Here is a 6,112-nt window from a genome sequence, read left to right on the forward strand (position 1 = left end):
TATTACCCATTAACTAGTTTTGAGTGGGGGAGCTGCGTGAGAAACAAGTAAAGATTAATTCCACCACGCCGAACAGCAGCCTTCTTCAGGTGTGTGATTTCCGAATCTCTCCCTTCTCCACCTGACCTGCTGTGTGGCGGGTAATACTTGATCTTATTTCTCACATATTTGTTTTGCGTCCACGTAGCTATGTTCTGCACACAGAGAGACTTACATACAAATATTACATTAAAAATACAAATACCATTACATAAAAGGCATCAATCCATACATAGTCTTTATGCACCACTCCTACAGGTATCCCACCAGTATATCAGAACCTGAGCACCTGAAGGTGTTCTTCCAGGAGCTGGGGATGATGGGATTTGTTTGAGTGAGGGACTCCCAGCAGCGACGGGGAAGTATGCTCAGCCTGAAACTCACGCGCATTCCTGCAGATATACTGTAGAATTCATAACAGAGGCCCAGCAGAGCCCTGTGACCCGGAGACAGCAGGATCGCTGTGATCCCTCTCCACCAAACTCAAACCATGCTCCACTCTGTGCTGCACTGAATGGGGCGCCTGGTGTCCACACCCCAGCAGATGGCCTCTTTTCTTCCCCTGCCTTGTGTGGGAGGGAAGGGAGCAGCTAATTAAACGGCGGCTCATTTCCATTTGAAAGGCCTGTGGGACTGGGAGTGCTGAGTGGGTGTAAGTTGGAGGCTGGGGTGGGGGGGAAGGAGGGGGCGTAACACAGTCAGCAGCAGGCAAGTTAATTCTGACATTCAGTCAAGTGGAATGGCTCCACACACTCCTCACCAGCAGCCTGCAGGGTGATTTAGGCAGGAGCAAACAGACACAGCGTCTTCTGAGGAGAGCTACAGGACATGGGGCGTGCGGCTCCAGGTACTCCTGCCAGTGTCACCATCTTGCAAGATGTCTGGAGGATATTTGTAAAACATGATGACTTCAGAGCATAGGAAAATGATATAGGATGAAACAAGTTGGTCACTGACAGCTGACACCTGAAGAAGAGAAGCCCATATTAAAGAAATATGAGTTCAGAGAAGCGTTTAAAGAGACATTGGGAATGGGACTCTGTAGCAGTTGTCCAGTTGCCCTACTCACTTGCAAGCGGTGGGGGGGTGAGGTCGTATTCACACAGTAGGCAGCCACATATACACTCACATGTCACTCAGTTACCATGGTAACTAATTCTACAGGAGTATTGTGCCACCTGGAGATCACCTACAGTACCATACCCGCCTCAGGTGGTTCAAGCTACACAAGCTGTGATCCAGCAGTGCTCAGGTACTCTGTCATACAGTTTATTCTGAGTTTGCTGCATTCCAAGTTCTCACTGTTTGTTGCCCAGATTCTGGATGCTCACTTCTCTCTGAATTCGTTCTTAGGATTCTCCTCTGGTGCTTGGTGCATGCACTGTGAGTTCCTCCAGCCTTACATCTAACTTTCATGAGCCTGTGCTCTTGTTTTGAGTGTTACTCTCAAAACCATGAAGAATGGTGGAACTGTTGGTTGCTTATGTCTTATTTTTGCGTAGCAGATTCAGGCAAAGGTGATTTACAAGTACACAGATGTGTTATAGCTAATGGGTCCTATGTGCAGGTACAGAACTGGGCAGACAAGTTTGTAAGATAATTATTGTTTTTAAATGGTGATTGTCTGTGAGTGTGCTTTAGATTGACCCAAACAACAGTCCAACAGATGTCCTACATGTACGTTCAATTCTGTATTGCGATACAGACTACCTGTCCTTACAGACCACAGGTAGCTGGGCTTTTTCACTGTTACAAGGAGTATGTTGTTTTAGTGTGTAGTAGTGTGTTGTGTTATTGTACGGCCTTGCAGAGCTAGTTAATTATTCAATCACACACCCCACTGTGATTTCTGGTGTTCCATTAAACAGTTAAACATTTTCTTTTATCTAAAAACTTTTATCTAGCCCTGCTGTTATCTGAAGATAAGTTATATCCATATGCTGAAAACAAACTTCTCAAAATACTAACCTTAAAGCTTGTCAAGTGCATTTAAAAAGCCTATTGAATAATCGAGTAAAGCTGGGTCATCTGCTATTTAGACTGCCCATTAACACCTTTCAACACTGTTTTAGATAAGTGCAAAATAGACGCAGAATACTTGGTACTCATTTGATATTTTTTTCCTCCTTCCATGAAATTTCACAACACAGATACCATAACAGCTCCAAAGTAATAGTTGTTGAATTAGCTAGAGCTGAAAATAGCACCATTAAGAACTGCTGGAGGTCTTGTTAAAGCCTGGAAATATTAACACGGGGACATCCTTTTTTCAAACCTCTTTTTTCTTCATACAGGTGAAGAACAATTGGCTGTGTCAAGGTGTGATGCTGTGTAACCTTTGTTTCCAGACATACTGTGCTGCTTTCATACAATTGGACTTGAGCACTTCTTCAGGGCGAGACACAGAAGCCATGATGTGGCCTGGGGTTGGAAGAACAGAGGCAGCGTGGGAAAGGTTTCTTTATCGCTGGTGCATCAGTGTCGCGGTTAACCAAGTCCTTGAATGAGACATCTTCTGGTGCAGGCGTTCAGCTCAGACATGGGTTGGCCACAGCAAAGGAAATAGTCTACCTGGCACTCTTTCTGTCGTTGACATAGCTCCTTAAAATTGAACAAGTCCACAGGTTCCAGCATTCAGCAAAAGGTAAGAATATCTATTTTTTCATTTCTTTTTCCTTTAAACAGAGCTATACTTAAAACTACACAATTGCTTTTAGGGAATTGTCTGTAGCAAATGCCGCTGTGTGGTGTTCTGTCAGAAGGTGGTCAATAGATAGGTCAATACTTAGCTGAAGCAATAATGCATACTTTAAACCCCCACCTTTTTCAATTGCTTTGAACAATCTGTAATCTGTGACTAATATGTGAAAATCAGTATTTTGTGTAACAAATAAACATTGTCCCTGGTAGCTTAAAGCAGTGCTTAGCAAGTAATTGCAAGACTGCAGAAATCTTTCACATTGATAAAGCACTAAAGTTCTATTAACTGTGTTTCAAAAGCTGCTGCCCTAAGCACTTGGTCTTTAGCCAGTGAAAGATGTATGTTTTTAGAAAAAACAATGTTTCTGAACTGTTGCAGCAGCAGTCATTTGTAGAACAAATATCAAATCACTCTGGCAAACTGGAAACTCCATATTGGTCACTTGAAATGAGGACACATTACACCTCATATACTCATTTATAAGTTCCATAAGTATCCTGGTAAACAGAACCCAGAGCATGACAATGGAATTAAAACATGCATTTTCATTTATGTATGCTGTTACAGATTAGGCCTTAATAATGACTAATACAGTCATTAATAAGGCTGTACATTTTAACAAATAAATGTTAAGAAGAAAGTTCTACCTTGTTTCTGCAAAAGTACATTCTGGTGAAGAACAAGGAAAGATCTCACAGAATTCTTGAGTATTTTATAGGTTTTTGGTTGTCTAGCAGATAGTACTGCTAACTTAAAGCTGCTCCTGGTCTTGATTTCAGACTGTCAGACTGAGGTGCCTTCTGTGTGAAGTTTGCACGTTCTCACTGGTGTGTTTTGTTTCTCCGGGTGCTTTGGTTTCCTTCCAAAGCCCTGCTGGCTAGAATAGCCACAGGGCTTTCAGTTGTGTGTGATCCCAGTCATGGACTGGCATCCTGGGCAGTGTGTAGTCCTGTATTGTGCCATAAGCACTGGTTTGTCATGATATTACCAGGAATAAGTGGCTTTCTTTTAATTTAGATTTTATAAGCTTGTAGTTTCCATCTGTTAGAGGTGCACGTGAAGGCCATGTTTTTTAAATAACTGCAGGCATCCAGCAGGTGAAATGTGTGCTCTTTTGGGGCGGCACGTTGGAGGTGGGAGTCCCCATTACTTCTTTGAGTGGAGTGTCCAGAAAAGCGCTATATAAGCATAAGCAATTATTATTATCATCATCAGAAGTTGAGAGGACCTGACATTGAGTTCAAGTGACTGAAATGGTGTTAATTCCAAAACTCTGCTTATAGGGAGATGGAATCAGCTGTGTTTCAGAGGCTTGAAATGGCATAGTTCTAATCAAAGAGAAAACAAGTTCTGAGAAACAACAAGAGTCAAACAGAACAGCTATAAGGCCACTCAAGGCAGGCATGATGGGAGACTCAGATACACACACTAATTATTCTATTAGAACTTGTTTAGAAGCTCACTGGGACACAACAGGAAGGATTCTGATCACCTTAGTTAGCTGTCCACCCTAACTGCAGTTTACTATGATTGATCAACACAGGACCTATAGCCACACAGTGACACCCCTGACAGCACTGAATGCAGCAGGGGCAGAAAGCCAGCCTCCTGTTGCTGGAGGAATTCAAGGGTATCAAGGCCCTAGATAACATCAGATCTGGCTTGAGGGCCAAGAAAGACTGCTTACACATGGACCACGCACTTATTTTATTTTGCAGCATTTATCCCAGGCTTTAACTTACTTTACCACACCTCTCTGTGCTTTCACCGTGATTTTCAACTCTCTGCTACACTCGACGATTCAGGGCTTCATTGCATCCGTTAGCCGTGTCTAACGTCTGTGTGATTCCTAGCGTTGCCACTAGGTGTCTCCACTCTCCTTTGCTTGTAAAACCAAGCAGCAAGGCTTGTGTGTTATCTTACAGACAGAGCAGAAGAACAATATACTGTATGTCACAAGATACGTAGGATTCTGTTTTTAGATTATATCTATATCATATTAAATAATAGAAATACAGATCAGAAAAGCTTTCCTTTAATATTATATCTTTCAGTCTAGGAATGTTTTGTGAACAACATAAATAGGTGCTTAAATTCCTTGCTGAGCTTGAAATAGCCATGAAAGTTCCCTTTCAGGATAGGATTCAAGGACTAGAGCTTCCCTTGTTTCTTGCAAAGGAGATTTAGTTCTGTCATGACCCTTTAATACTGGATGTCAGTGTATCTACGAAAGCCTTTTAAGGTGTTACTAAGATTGGGGAAAAGTGTTTTAGCAGCATGCATAGGCTGCAAAGGAACAAGTAGAACAAAAGAACTCTTAAGGTGTTACTAAGATTGGGGAAAAGTGTTTTTGTCAGCATGCATAGGCTGCAAAGGAACAAGTAATAGGTTTATTCCATGCTGAAAAAAAGAAGAAAGAGAACACAATGTTTCAGCCATGGGGCCCTCACACCTGAAGAAGGCCCCACGGCCGAAACGTTGTGTTTTCATTCTTCTTTTTTTTCAGCATGGAATAAACCTATTACTTGTTAGTCTATTAAGATACCTTTTATTACATCATCCAACAAAGATTCTCTTCCGGCTGATGAAGTTCATCAAGAACCGCCGACAAGAAGTGATGTAATAACCTTTAACAAACATACCCCTTGGAGCCAGAATTTTTTTTTCACCTAAGTAATTTGGTCAGATGCATCAAAATGTAATTATAGAGGTCAGAGTTGCAAGTTGAGAGATCAGCATGCCATGAGTCTAGCTGGAGATAAAATAAAAGGGGCTGCGATTGAGAAAGTTTGGGAGTTTTATATGTTAGACCAGCACTTCAAGGAAATTTCACTGCAGTGGAATTTGAAGTCAAGAATGAATTTAGAAGTGAGAAATTGTGTTGCAGCAAGATCAAGTTTCTAAAAACAACTTTATATTACTGCTCCCACCTGGTATTTTGTTACATATATTTGCATATAATGGGGTATTTCCCCTGCGTAAGCAAAGAGAAAACAAGATTGTGCCCAATCATGCTTAAAAATATGATGCATGTTTTCCATATTTATCAGATCCATTGAGGATGCGTGTGCTTACTCAGATTTTTTCGGTCCTCTTTCACTCAATGCAAATTGTTTTTGACAGTGCTATTTTTTAAATGCATGAATACACAGAATATTCTGCTGTGATCAGCTTTGTCTTCTGGATTTTGTTTCACAGCATTTGCATTTCTGTCTTTATTTTCTTCATTATTGAGAGCAAATGAGGAACTACAAATGAGCCCGACCTCCTTCTAAAAACAGCCTGCGGAACATCCCCGATTAGAAACGCACTGTATAGGCTAGAATTCACGACAATATGACATGACATTACAAAATACCATTTTATTGGAAT

The sequence above is a fragment of the Lepisosteus platostomus genome, chromosome 7 (assembly GCF_059453375.1).
Source record: "Lepisosteus platostomus isolate fLepPlt1 chromosome 7, fLepPlt1.hap1, whole genome shotgun sequence".
NCBI classification, from domain to species: domain Eukaryota; kingdom Metazoa; phylum Chordata; class Actinopteri; order Semionotiformes; family Lepisosteidae; genus Lepisosteus; species Lepisosteus platostomus.